Source organism: Apteryx rowi, unplaced genomic scaffold, assembly GCF_003343035.1.
Source record: "Apteryx rowi isolate R43461 unplaced genomic scaffold, aptRow1 scaffold_16, whole genome shotgun sequence".
Lineage (NCBI taxonomy): Eukaryota > Metazoa > Chordata > Aves > Apterygiformes > Apterygidae > Apteryx > Apteryx rowi.
Window position 1 is genome coordinate 1856112 of NW_020447863.1, and position 15034 is coordinate 1871145.

A 15034-nucleotide genomic window follows, 5' to 3' on the forward strand; every position below is an offset into this window, starting at 1 on the left:
CTTTTCCTTGGTGTGGCTTCTCTTGTATAGCTGTATGCAAAAAACAGCTCTCGAGGTGCACGGGCAGCATAACAGGGCCAGAGTCTTCTTGGATATTGTTTAATTATTGCCTGTCATGGATTGAAGCGGGCATTTATTTATTCATTTTTGGTCTTCTAACTGTGATAGGAAGCAGTCTTGTACTCAGCAAAGAGGATGAATGCCGTAATATTGTCAGTTCAGGCTGGCTTGTCTCTTAAAGCCATCAGCAGTTTTCTCCCAGCATCAACTTATGTAAGGAAGAAGACTGTGCTTGTGGGACTCCACAGTAGTAGGCATGGAAGGAAGGGCTGCCCAGGACGCCTGTCCTGGTTTGATTTGGAAGGAAGATCCTGATGCATTTAGAAATACATTGTTCAGCTTTTGCTGGAGACAGGTTATTATTTAGCAAGAAACAGCATTAAATGCAGGGAAAAGAAAGTCCAGCGGAATGGATACAGATGCACTTCATTTAATTTAGTACTTTCATGATTCTCACTTCGTGACTGGGGACACAGAGAACAGCAGCCACTTTGTGCTGCAAGCACAGCTTTTTATAAGGACTTTGCAGTACCTTCTGCCCTATTAACACTTACTGTATTCTACTCCCAAGCTTAATTATTCATCTTATACCCAAAAGTGCAGCTATGATTAAACTGAAGAGCAGTTAGGCATTCTCAAACGGAGGTGATGCTGCAGCACTGGAGAGGCATGTTTCAAGGGTATGAGTTTGTCCCTCTCCCCTGCCCAGATCTTTCCTCCACTGAGCATGGCCTCTGTGTTCCTCCACTGACCACTCTTTAAAGCACCTCTCTTCATTTCTCCCTCTTCCTCTCCCCCCTGTGAAAATCACATCTTTATAGCTTTCTAGTGTCATTACCTTTCCCCTCTGTCGACTTCCCTCTGCAACTGAATTTTTTCTACTGCTATCTGCAGGCTTGGATGAAAGTCCATTGAAGACAACTGGAAGCTTCTTACTGATTGTTGGAGGATATTGCTGAAAAGAGGAAACATTAAGGATAAAAAAAAAAAAAAAGTTAGCTATGGCTTTCTGACTGGGTCCTGGGGATAAGTTAATAGGCTTTCATTTCTCTGACCCCATGTAACTTGAGCAAACCATGTCAGCACTCTCTTGAGGGACAAAGATGTGCAAATCCCAGGAGGAAGCACAAAATGGTTCTTCGAAGAAGGCATCTACTGAGATGCCTTTCCACTTTGCTCTGAATTCTGGAAGCAACTTGAGACAAACATGGGTAACAGTGAAGGTGGCTGATTTCAGCCATGAAAAGGTTAGGCTTCTAGTTGAAACTAGTCATTTAAGCCATAGAAAGAGAGACCATTACCTTCAGAGGATGAGTCATCCCACCCACTTTAGACACTGTACATAGGAGTAGATGACTCATTCTCTGGAGATGGCTCCCTTTCTCTTCACTGTCTGTAGAGGAAGGCTAGATCACTGGCTTAGACACCTAAACTTTTACACGCCTAAAACTTAGTAAAATGAATCCTCTTTCTGCTGAAGAAGGCACAAATATTACCATGCCCACAATACTGCACTGTGATGGACACCAAACCACTGCTGCTGTAAGATCCTGTGAGTGGATATGAGGGATGGACCATCCATCCTGTCCTGACCAGGTCTGAATAATTACTCCACACCAGTGAGTCACCCCAGGTGCAAGCTGTGGTCTCAGCTGAACTTTCCTGGGAGACAGCAGGAATTATTCCTGTATTTCCTGACCATTAGGTAATGGGTGAGCAATCAGAGTCCAGACTGTCTTCAGAAACACCTTCCCTCTCCTTTGCCACCCCATTTGGATGTTGCACAGAATGCTCTGTGATGCCTTCTTTCCACTGAACTTCTCATCCTTAGCCCCTGATTCTATTTTGCTGTCTCTGACTGGTTTGACTTACTGTCGCTGACACTACCAGGACGTCCCAAGATTCTGTGGGCAGATGGGAGCTGAGTACAAGACCCAGTTTCATTTTCCAAACACGCTAGGCTAGTTATGGCCAGACTTGCTGTGTCAGGGTGGAAGTACCCAGTCCAGCACTTAACAGGACTATTGGAGCATGGCCAATTTTCTGGAGAATGAGCATGACAGCAGTGTTCAAACTTTCCATTTCCATAAAGCCACACGACCAGAAGGAATTTAGGACTTGTTCTCACTCATAGCTTCTCCCCTGCATTCTGTTGGGGGCTGCACCAGTACATTCATTTATAAAACTGACCTGAAGACAAATGCGCACAAGCTTTTCTTGCCTTCCCACTGCTATCTCGGAGGCAGGGCTCCAGTTTTTAACCATATGACACAGCGAGATAAGCCTTACAATAAAAAGCAAACAATGCAAGGCGAGCCCGGGCCTCCAAGCCACGATCTCCGTTTGTTCAGCATTTTCCCAGGAGGCTGTTGGAGATACCTGTGAGTAAAGCTGAATACAGAGAGTCAACTTTGCTGAAGCAAAGAGCGCAGCATTCTGGGTTGTTAATCCATTTGTCTTCCAGCCCTGGGGAAAAGGAGTTTGCTACAGGAAGTCACAAATGGACTGAGTTTCCTTGTCTCAAGCCTGTTTCTCTCTGTTTCACAGAACCACCAGCTTGGCACCATTGTAGCATGAGCACCAACTTCTGGTGAGAAGAGAGCAGAGAAAGAAATGCAAAAAAAAAAGGGATGTGTTAGTGAAGCTATTTTTGAAACAGTTTCCAGCTCTTTACTGCATTAACTCCAGATCTCCCCTCGACACTATTTTCTTCGCTGTTCAAGGTAGGCTGAGGGTTCTTTTTCAGCACAATGTTGTAAGAACATAGCAAATTCATTAAGAATATCCCCCAAAATTAACAAAACAAAAACAAAAATACAGTTGAGACTGTCAGAAAATTCACTCTTAGGGTAAACTATATTCTCTATGGCACGGTAATACAATATGCTGTTAAAGTCTTTCACTCAGGAGGGAATAAAGGATATTTGAGCATAAATGCATTATCCACAATCCACAACAGCACAGCCTATCCCCCTGTGGATAATGCTATTAGTGCTACATTTCAAATTAAAAAGCATATGCTCTTCTTCTTTCAAAAACAAGGGAGTGCTGCCCACTTTCTTCACTTGACTAAAAACAAAAGCTTTTAAAGTGATAAAACAGCATTCGTTTGATAAAAACAGCCATCTGCACCTGATTTAACTAAGCGTTCACATTTAAAGACAAATCACTGGATGGGGAAAAATTAAATACAAGCAAAAAAGTTTACTTGTTTTGACCACAAATTGATACTCACTATCTCTACCAATACTAGTCCCAATTCTAACACCAAACGGTGACCCTAAATAGCAAGTCTCAAACAAGGGCTTTGTAAATCATTTTACTTACAACTCCCCAAGCAAACAACTCCCTAAGCTAACTCCCTTCTCAACCTATTACTCTGTATTAGTTAAAGTGGGTTGCTTATTAAGTTTTTTATATCTTCAGAATAATTTGGAAAGACACCAAAGTCTTAATGTACCACATTTCCATAACGCAACATGATATTAACAAACATCAAACTCCACCAGTGATCTGTGCAGCAGGCATCCTTTAAGCGTGTAATTAAGATAAGAGAAGATAACATCAGCGGCAAAAAAGAAAGTGGGGGAGGGAACACAACTGCAGCTTTCCGAAGAGGCTGCATTGAGATCGTCCCTTTGAGGTCAGGACATAGCAGCAACATAGCATGGGAACAGTGAAAAAGCTATTCTGATCATGCATTAAACTGAGATGAACAGTATGTTGCACTGATCACCCTCAGAAGAGCAGCAGCTAGCACAGCCAGAATGGCAGACGGATAGCCAGGTACAAAAGTGTCCCTCTAGAAATGGTCATGCAGACCTTTACGAAAAAGTCCTCAAGCATTATAACCTTTCCTCATAATTTTTAAATCAATATAATCATGGTAACAATACCTAGATGTTGGAGAGTGCTTTTCATCTGTAGATCTCAAAGGCTTTGCAAAAGAGGTCAGTACTTTGAATTCTACACCGGTCACCTCTATTGGGCTGATCCTGTGCCATTCTGCCAGGCACTTCCGCAAAGGCTGGATGTGCATGTGGGGAGGTGTGTGTCCTGGTGGGTGCTAACAGAACATGCAGTAGTGAAACCTAAATCATCATTACTATCCTCATGCCCTTTCAAGAATCACCCAGAGTCCCATCTACTGGGCTATTCCCACTGGGTTTAGGAGGAGCAAAGCAGAGAAAGAACTTTCTTTCCAAAATGTTCCCATAGGCTTCAGGAAGTATTTATGGCTGTGCACAACTCCTAATCTCTTTTCACTGGTAAATAGCTGGGTATTTTCCTATTGGAAAGTGTGGTTGTGGTTGCGTCTCCTGTTCTTGCTTCTAGCATAGCTGAAAACATCTGTACATGACTGAACATGTATATTTAGCTGTTAAAAACAAACAAAAAAAACACTGGCATATCCTGATAGCAAGCTTATTTCCCACCAGAAGGTTCTATCCATTTGGGCAAAACTTTCTGTATTCCCAGACAGTAATAGACAACCCCAAATATGTATTCTAAATAACATCAGAGAGGGGAGATTACAAAACACATTCTAGATGCACAAGTGACTCTGAGCTAATAACCCCCCCCTCCTGACTCACGGCCCCCAGTGTCAGGCAGAAAAGTAAACCAATTTGTCACTGCTGCTGCCTAGTGCCAGGATAAAAGTGTGTGTTGTTCCCATTCCTTTGCCAGAGGTCACTGGATACAATGTTTCAAAGACTGTCTGAAGGAAAACAAATGAGCGCAAACATAATAAATTGCAAGGAAGATGCTCTGTCGTGACTAGTACGAACGGAGGGGGGGGATGATATCTTTTGGGGGGAGCAGGAGAAAAAAAGACGCGCACGATTCATCTGGCAGAAGACTGCTTTAATCATTTCACAAGGGGATGGCTGGTTTCAAGGACAAATGGATAATACATGTTTCGCTAGGGCCGATAGTGAGATAGCGAGTATCTTTGAATGTACTGATACAGCAATTAAGTGAACTAGTGTCCTTGGGCAGCTGCTGAGGTTTAGGAAAAGCAAAGTTTTAGACAGCGCTTCAAGTCTTTCCTCACCAGCAGTGGGGATGCACCGAAAACGTGCTACTGTGAGCGCTGGGAAGAGCAGGGTGCCTCGCTGGGGATCACTGCTCCTCCGCAGCTGCAGTTTGGGGTTGCAGAGTCCTGCTGCTGTCCCTGATACATTCCTCTTCCTGACCTCTCCCTTCAGCGAGGCGGATGGATGGACATCCCGGTACTCTTCTCACGCTGAACGCAGAGGTGCTCCGTGGTGCAGCAGCAGTAAGAGGCACCACAACCTTTTTTACCCTTGGGTTGCTGCGCATAGCGACACTTCAGCTGAAAAATGTGGGACTGGGCTTGCTTTCCTGTGCAGCTTGGACAAGTTTATTTTATGGGGTGATAAAACAAGGTTCTTTTTTTGATATCGTCAAGTGCATAGGGACGGGTCCATCACTGCCAATGTACACCAGCAGTGTATGCACAGCAGATCTCTAAAGATGTCTAGAGAAACAACAGCATGAAAAATGCCATTTTGGCTGACCACTAAAATTGGGAAAAAAGCCCTACAAAGCTGCAAGTCTTACAAAGCTTAACAGCTAGATCTACAAAGCTAGTGCCTGTCTTCTGCCAGGAATGGACGGGGCTCAGGCTAAGACAGCTGTTACGTGATGAGCAATGGACTGCAAGAGTTTCCTAAAGGAGTGGAAAAAAACCCTCAGTTCCCACTTTCCTCTCCAAGTCTGACATGTCCAGCCTGGTACACCACACCGAGTGACTTTCCATGCTTGGGGTCACGCACATCGTACCTGTGCACTGGAATGATTAACATCTAGCCAATAGTTTATTAGGCTAATTTTGCTTCTTTCTAGTTTATTAGACTCATTTTGCCTTTCTGTGAGTTATCCACCTACAACTGAGATCGTTAATTCTTTGGATTTATTTGCCAAATATTTTTTTCCTGGAATTATTTTTCTGTGTCATAACAAATTGTAAGCTTCTGCAGGTTGTCTTTTTGCTCTGTTTGCAGTCCATCTAGCACTTTGATTGGGGGCACACTGTACCTCTGAGATATATATATATATATATATGTATATATATAAAAATAAAATAGGAAGCACATTGTTAGTACTCTGTATTCCATGTTCATGTTGTGCTGGTTCTTTCTGACACAACCCAGAGTTTGCATGCTGTGTATCTGTCCCCCTGATTTCATCTACATTTTTCTATCAAAGCAGGTTGCTAGGGCTGAAGCTTGAAGACAAAAGAGAGATTCCTCTAATATTCCCAAGTAGTGATTTCCAAGCATAGAAAAAGGAGGTTCAGTCACTGAGCAAGCAAAAGATGTATTAATTACACTGTTATTTCTGGAGAATATTTTGAGGTATTTTCTCATTGTTATTTTGTTCCCTTTTGTGGAAAGCCTGTGCCTCGTGACCCTACCTGACACTCTCACCACCATCCTCGCTCTTTCAAGGTATCTTTTATTGCCTGGACAAAGGGAAAAATATATATTTGAATGTGGCCATGAGATAGGCCATTGCTAACATATCGACAATAGAAAAAGACACTGCAGAATAAAGACATCATTGGTATTATCAGGGAGCCAGGTGTGGGCAGTGAGGACTGAGCTTTTATCATACATTACAAGGATTAAAGGTTGCCAGGCTTGACTTTCGCCACATTAGGGCAGATTCTCAGCCGGTGTAAACTGAAGTAGCTCCCACAAAAAAAATTAAACTATGTCTATTATATCCTGCAACTTCATTGCAGTTAAGGAACACGATGGAAAGAGATCTCGAAGGTCATTAAGTCCCGTCCCCTGCTATCTCAGGCAACTGCACCACACAGTCGCACCTGTAAACTGATCAAGCTTTATCATACTAGTCAGGCTGTTTGCCACCCACTCCTCCTGCTGGAAGGCTGTTCCAGAACTTTACTCCTCTGCTGGCTACAAACCTCCTTCTAGTTTTCAAACAGAATTTATTAAACGGAATCCATTTCGATTTGCTTTCTGAATGCACAATTTAATCCATCTGGGGGAGGAAAGAGAGGAGGGAGGGACTTCTTTGCATTTCTTTTATTTCACAAATCTGGGAAGCCTTCCCCAGATGTAGGAAACCAACTGCATGGATGAAAGATAGGGATCAGCTTTCAATTCATACCTTTTCTTCTCTTTATGTGTGGCACGCAGGTAATGTCACTGCAGCTGCTCAGCTTTCTGTCCTTTCATTTCAGTCTCTTCTTCAAAGATCACCTTCTCCCAAGCAGAGCTATTTCCTCAGGGTTAGACTTATCCCAGGACAATTACTGACAAGGAGAAAATATCTATATAAATTGTGTGTCTAAAATCTCAGATGAATTACAGGAAATCTACGGGACATTCTCTCAGAAGTGGTGTATAGGGCCACTGGGCCAGACTTGAGCACAGCAATTCTTGTGAACTTCACAGTGAGCAGTGAGATGGGTTACCAAAGTCTGATGCATGCAAAATCTTCCTCTCTCTGCACAAAAATAAAATACCTCTGGGTAAGATTTTCATCTTGCTGAATCTGAAACTATCAAAGGAAAAGTGTTTTCTCATAGAAAAATTGTAATCAGTCTAACAAGGAAGATTTCCCAAGAGGAATGTGATGAGATGAAGGAAGAGTTCACTTCTGGACTTCCATTTGTCTGCAGAAACTTGCCATTGTTTTGGCTAGGGTTTTTAGAACTGAAATGACAGTGATTAAGAGATTCATTTAGTCAGCTTATGTTCCTTCCTTCCGGGCGTACTCTCCCTGGAGGAGTTAAACTGGGAATCCAAAGAGGCTACTGACAGCAGGGAACTCGGTGGAAGGGGGGAGAGCATATTTTAGGAGCTGCAGAGGTTGGGAGATAGTGGTTTAAAGTGAGGTAGCAGGAGATGAGTGTAGTCTCTGCCCAGCCACAGCTGGCTTAGCGCTCTCAAGGCCCAGGAAGGGATGTATCCATAGACCCGAGGCTGTTAAATGACAGTTAAAATAAGCTGACGTACTTTCCTCAGAAGCCTCCCAAGAGAGTTTTGTCTCTGTAATAGAATAATAAAGGCAGAATTTAGCTAATATTTGTAAAGATTCTCCCTCCATCTCTGCCGCCTCATAAACTACACTTTTGTTTTATTTGTGGTATCTATAGCATCTGTAACCCAAAGGCAGTTACAGCAAGTTAAGCCATTGCTTTGTTAGGGACCGATCCTGTAAGGTACTGGGCACTGGCCCCAGCTCTGTACAGTACTTAAGTACGTGTCTAGCTCTGAAGACACTGTGAAGTGCTTTGCCTGCAGCAAGGCCAAGTGGATTGGTATTTTGCAGGATTGAGCCTTAAGAAGATGAATCCCATGGCTGTTGCTGGTAAGATCCAAAGCTGGAAGCAGGGCATTTGCCCGGAGGCAGAAGTGTTACTGACAGTGCGGAAAAGCCCAGGATGATTCTCACGCACACAGGTTGCAATCTCGTGGGTTCCCCCAGAAAAGAGGATACCACCCTTGGGAGAAATGCACCTTGTCAGTGAGGACCACACTTGTTCTCATTGCAAGAACAAGTCTCTATCAAGAGGGACAGCCCAGATCGGCGGACGATTGAGTATGAGGAGGGAAAAGCTTCTAAAATGCTGTCCCAGTAGGAATGCTTATCTGCAAACTGGGCCCAGCAGCTCCGGGAGATATAAGTACAAATTCTTTGCTATACTTTTCCTTCTTCCTTTATCTTTCTCAGACTCATTTTTCAATTTTTCTTTTTGAGTCTTTCTCTCTTTTCCTCTCTCTTCCCACTAACTTTTGCTCTTCCATCTTCACCCTCCCCCCGCTTTTCATGTTAATACCATCATATCGTCCTGTGCTTCCATCTCACTTTTTCCAAGACGATCTATCACAGCAAATTACATTTTCCTGCTACTCTTATTTTCATTCCTTTTTCCTTTTCATTCCTTTTTCCCTCCTTGCTGCCGCTCATGGTTTTTCTCTGCCCCAGTCCAAGGCTCAATGACACCCGCTGTGGGGCTCTGGTGGGGCAGCAAGGGGACCGCCGATGTGGGGTGTATGAGCACTGAACATTAGACGATGCCGCTCAGTTGTGCTCCTTGGGAGCTCGGTGGAGTATGGCCATTACCAAGGACAAGGGAACACACCTGCCCCTAAAGGCCTTTGAAAATTGACTTCAGAAGTGTGAAATGGGTCAATAAAAACAAGAAATGGAATTGATGTCAGAGACTCTATATAGATGACAATAAACAGCCACAAAGGCTTGAATTCCTCCCTCAGCTGCCAAAGGAGACTTTGGGATCTCCTGTTCTTGGCCAATTTATAGTAAATAGATGCTGCTGCATATAGAAATGAGGGGCAGAATCAGAGTGGGTGACAAGTGGGAGCAGTTCTGTCGAAGACAACGAGACATCAGCTGCTCACACCCTATCAAGAATCCTTCCCAATGTGTCTATCGTTAAGCCAGGCAAAGAGGTAATAATGTATTTAATTTTTTACTGAGTGGCAGTATTTTGGATTATAACATAAAGCCTGAGCAGGGGGTGGACATAATAACTTGCAATAAAAACTGAAACTGCTGGAGGATTTTCCCTTATAGGCTTATTTTGTCAAGTATTGTTTCACATTTACTTTTTTTTCCCCCATTAAACTATGAAATAGATCCTCCCTCTGCATTGTGAGAAGCGCTTTTGATGACAAGAAGAAAAAAAAGCAAGAGAATAAAATAGTAAAATGCAAAATAAACCCCCAGAGCCCATGGTCCTACTCCCAGGTGAAAGCAGATTTCAAAGAGAAACATTTGTAATTCATATTTCTGAGCAGTAGTAAAGAGAAGCCCCACTACTGGCCCTTTCCCATTGAAGAGACTGAGGGCCTATGTCTCTGCCATGATGGTGCTTGGCTGACCTTGGGAATAAGCTGCCCTATTTGCTTCTCACTCCTCCTGCGCGGGCACAGATACCGGCAAACTAAATTCACGCTGTACATACAGTGCTGAGGGATCCTCTTGGGGAAAGCGGTGAAGATGTGGAAAATGTCAGTGTGTGTGCATGTGTGTGCGCATGCGTGTATGCAATTTGAAAGGCCAACAAAACAAAACATCGTAAATCTTTGTTACAGACAGAGTTGGGAGGAAATAAGAGAAAACAGCTACCCAAACCCCTTCAGCTATTTAGTCAAATGAATTCTGCATGTCTCTCAAATGACTCAGATCAGGGCTATACCGGCCTGACTCCCTCCTGCTATCTCCTAGCATTGCTTGGAGAGGCTAGATCCTGCCAGAGTGAAGAAACTGCCTTTAGCTGCCTCCGACATACGTTGAAGGGGGCCTGCGGCTGAGGCGGACAATCAGATATTATTAATACTTCTCATGCAGCGTGCTGGAATGGGGGACAGCAGAGCCTGAAGGGAGACCTGGAGCAGATCCAGGGCTCAGAGGAGGGTTTCTGCCAGGGAGGAAGGTGGTATGAACAGCATCTCAGGGAGCCAGCTGACTTGTGGGGCTCAAACAGCCGTACCTATTGCCTACTGACATAGGACTAGTACTTTCCTCTGCTCCAGCCTTCTCCAGATGTGAGTGACACTCGCTGCTTGTGACAGGAGGTCATGTCCTCACAAGCCTGCTGTATCAGGGCAAACTTGCTGCTTTCCAAGTTTGACTGTTGACTTTGGTGGAAACCGAAGGGGGCTAATTTGTGTCAGCTTTAATCTTGGGATAGCTCAGTGATCCCTTATATGCTCAGGTAGCGAACCTCCAGTGTCCATCTCCCATCTTTGTCGCTGCCAAGTACCAGTGGCCTTGCTCTGCTCCAGCAAAAGCACACAGTCAGCACAGCAAGGTGAACAAAATGCACTGATTTTCATTTGATGAAAAATGAATTGTAATAAGATCCCCACCACCACTAGCAGCCCCCTATGGCTCAGAGATATTTGAGTGAGAGCTGTACTGAACAAGGGGAAAATATAATAACAGGGGCCTAGCTGGATGCTCTCCATCCCCTCACCCCACGACTGTTATTAAAGGTGAATTCCTGAGGGTATTCGGAATCTGCCTCTGACTAGCAGAGATAATAACATCGAAAGCTTTGATGAGACCAGCCCGAGCTTCCTAATTTCTGAATCTATATGAGTTTTTAAACTCCTGAGGGGTTAATATATCCAGGTGAGAAAGTGGACAACTAACTTTTATCTATCAATCAATCAGACTGCTTAGTCAGAGCTACAGGAGATGTTGTGGATCTCAGGACACCCCCCTCGCACTCCACAGGCTCCTTTCAGCCACCTCTGTGGACCTGCAGCCCCACTTCCCAGGTAGAAATAAGAGCAGCAGAAGTTGGGTGGGCACTGGTACGTCTGCCCTCCTCTAGCACCTCCACCAGTCTTCAGGGTACCAGGAGTGATGCTTCTCTCACCCTGCCCTTGCCACAGCACAGTGTCCCCCACTCATCATTTTGGTAACCAGGTGCTTTCTGCAATATCAGAAGAGAGGTTTGACGTAGACCATCAGTGGCATGTTTAAAGTCACATCAGTTAACACTGTGAACCACTGACCTTGGCTTTTTCTGACTAAAGGACTTTTTCTGTGGCTGCTGTCTTCTAAATCAGTGGCTATCCTTAACCAAGTCTCCTCTTAATGCAAGATATTACCACACTTGTTGCGCCTACATTTCTGCAGGCAGATATCTGCTTACATTGCTTGAACTCCATGCTGACGTGACCTCTGCTAACTTCTCTTGTGAAGGCAGTGTGCTGTCATGAGGCTTGTCATTTTTGTGAAAGCACAGCATGTCCAGACCAGATTTTGTTTACAGGTGGGTGAACGCAAGCCTTTGCTCTTACACAATAAAATCCAGTCAGTATTCAAAGTCTTTAGTAAACTTTATTGAAATGTTTTAAACTCCCAGGAGTTATGGCTGAAATCAGCAGTATAGACATTTTCTGAGAGTGAGCCCTCCTGTCACAAATATACCACTGCCTAACAAATATAACCTCTCCTGAATTAGAGGGAGGACATGTCATTGCCACAAAAAGGCTTAAATAACAAATATTCTTTATCTGAGACTTTTGAAACTTTCTTCCTCCAATTTTAGAAATTCCCAGTCTTCAAAGGCAAAAATCCAAAGCTATGCACAACATAGAAGATCTAGGCTTGGAGCAGCAAGATCTGAATCTATCTTTCTCTAGGAATGCCCGTAATCTGAAACACTCTGAAGTCCTGAAAACATCCAAATGCAAGAGCTGGACTTTTTTTTTTTAATTTTGTGAGCCTTCCTGGTTTTCAGTGAGAAGAAGTTATTTCACAGCTCAGTCTAAAATTGGAGAATTACACAACTAGAACCAGAATGAGAACTAGTGCCTGGACACACAAAGGCAAGTAAGGTGAAAATAGAAAGAGATGGGAAGGACCAGATTATCAGCATCCAACTCCTTGGAACCCCCTGGATCTGACCTGGGTCACCTTTCCGGCAAAGGGTCAGTTAATAAATCCCTCCAGACCCTGGGACTGAAATCTTGAGAAGAATGCAACCAAAGAAACGCATGCAGAAGCAGGAGAGACAGAGGGACCTTGCCAGCTGTTCCCAACATGAACCTTGAGTAATTAACAGGAGCTGTAAATGAAGAAAAGCCAACATGACAGTCACAGCTGGATTGTCTTCTTTGCTGAGCTTTGTCTCCTTCTCACCAAGTGCAGACATCAGCATCCCTTGCCTCTTTGGGTGCCACATGCATCGCCGAATCCCCCCTGCCACTGACCCAGCCCAGGCCTGGCCCATTTTGTTTGCTAACTAGCCTTTTGCAAAACAGACTCCTCTGCCCATTTGTGACCTTTGCTGAGACACCCTGGCACTAGCAGCCAAAGGCTTCTGCTGACCTTGAGTGACTGCTTCTCCTTTCCAATCCTGTTATCGCTCTCTGCTGGATTTCCTGCTGCAGCAGAACTCCCTTAATGTCAAGCAGAAAAAATGGATCGGGTCAAAATGCAGGGAAATGAACTCACAGGCTATTATAATGGAAACAGTTTAGCTTCAGTCAACTTTAGCATTAAGTCCATAACAGAAGGTTGTGGTGGCTACAGGGCCTCCTCACTGCTCCTCCTCACAGAAAGCTGAGAACTAGTAACAATTTGCACACCCTCTATTCACAACACCAACTTCCTAGCTCACCTAGCAAGAAGCAGGACAGGTGAAAAAATCGAACTTTGAGCTCTCCTTTCTGGATGCATCCAGAGTGTTAACAGCCCTTCCAGTGGCAGGGTGCATCTCCCCCTTCTCCCTTCCCCTGCATGAACCCAGATGGTATCACAGCAGATCCTGCTGCATTCAGTGCCATGTTACAGTTTTCTCCTCCTGCTGTGACATTTGGCCTTCACTTTACCTGCCTGAAAGTCATTGCCCTTTTCTCTTAGTACATGTCTTGCCTTTCCCTCAGAGAAACAGTTCTTCAGGTGACTTTGCTGCATGTATAAAACAAAGAGCATATCCAGTCCAGCTCTATCATCTTCTGTCCTTATTGCTTATTCAGTGCTTCACATTTTCCAGTGCAGCCTTGCCTAAGCTCTGAACATGCTCAGTGCCTTGGATCCATACTCTATTCACTGTTGGAGTGAGGCTGAATACGCTTCAGGCCATTCCACCAGGATAGCCTGGGCATGACTCTTTCTGAGCACACAGTGGGTAGTTTAAGCTAGAGCTTAACAGTTAGCAATATGGATGGAAGGTGCACAGGCTGCAGAGATTGTTGGGCTTAAATCTATTCTTAAAAATGCTCTTCAGCTTGTCATGTAGACACAGACAGAGAAAATGAATGGTAGAGAAAAAAGACAAAAACACAATGACCTGAGAAAAATCTTGATGGGATACTAGAACTGTCATAGGAACACTGTGTTTTAAAGTCCCCTTCTGGGTTTCACCCAAAACCCAGGAATTAGACACTCAGAGAGAACTCAGCCTTCTTCCATGCCAGCTCCCTCCCCTGTCCCAAAACCCTTCAGCAACTCTCCATGTGCCAAGCATGCCTAATTTCACCTCTCCTCTGCTATAGCTTTCTGCTCCCTGCCAAACTCCCCCCTTCTTGTATAGGATCTACAAACCATTCCCTGCATGAAAACACTCTACCTGGGAGGTAGCAAGTCAGGCCGTGTCCAGAGACTCTCCTTTCCTTTTGTTCGAGCTGATGGTACCTGACGTGGTCTCTGGGCAGTGGAGGGATGATATGTGTGCCTGAATACGGCCTGTAGTTGAGAATGAAGCTTCACAGAGACACACAGGATGCCCAGTCTCAGAGAGGGAGAGGGAAAGCATTAAACCAAAGTGAAATACTGCTTTTGGGACAACTCCTGGAATTGCTCAGAGATACCTATTGAGGGCAATAATTGAAGCTTAGGATCCTTGGTACAGATCCCATCTGTGCTGATTTCTCCCTTCATTTCTGTGCTTTCCTACTTCACCCTTGAGCTATCCTAACAAGTATGTGTGTGTGTGTGTGTGTGTGTGTTGTGTATGTGTGTGTGTCCCCTGAGCTGCCAACCTGACAACCCCTCATGACAGACAGCTGATCCCATGAATCAGAGAGCTCTTAAGCCCGTTCTCATCCCTTCCAAACACGTCCCTTCACTCTGGATGATGCAGTGAGCTCTTACATATCTCTCAGTTGCCTGGTTACCAGGTTAATATTGATGACAAATGCTGGATGACAGTTTGTTTAACACTGCTTCCTCCAAGATCTGGGCTCCAGCCTTCTCTATTCCTAACACCCTGCGCTGTCAAGTCTTAAGATGCTCTTGTTCAGTGCCTCTTTCCAGCACCTAGCCTTTTGCATCCTGTGCTCAGTCTAGTTTATCCTGTAATCTCCAATGTCCTCTGATTGAATTATCTTGTCGCATTACAACAGACCAGCTTCCCCATGATCTCTCAAAAATAATCTATGGTTTAATGGCTCCAACCTCAAGGTTTTTGTAGGAAATTTCAACTCCCCCC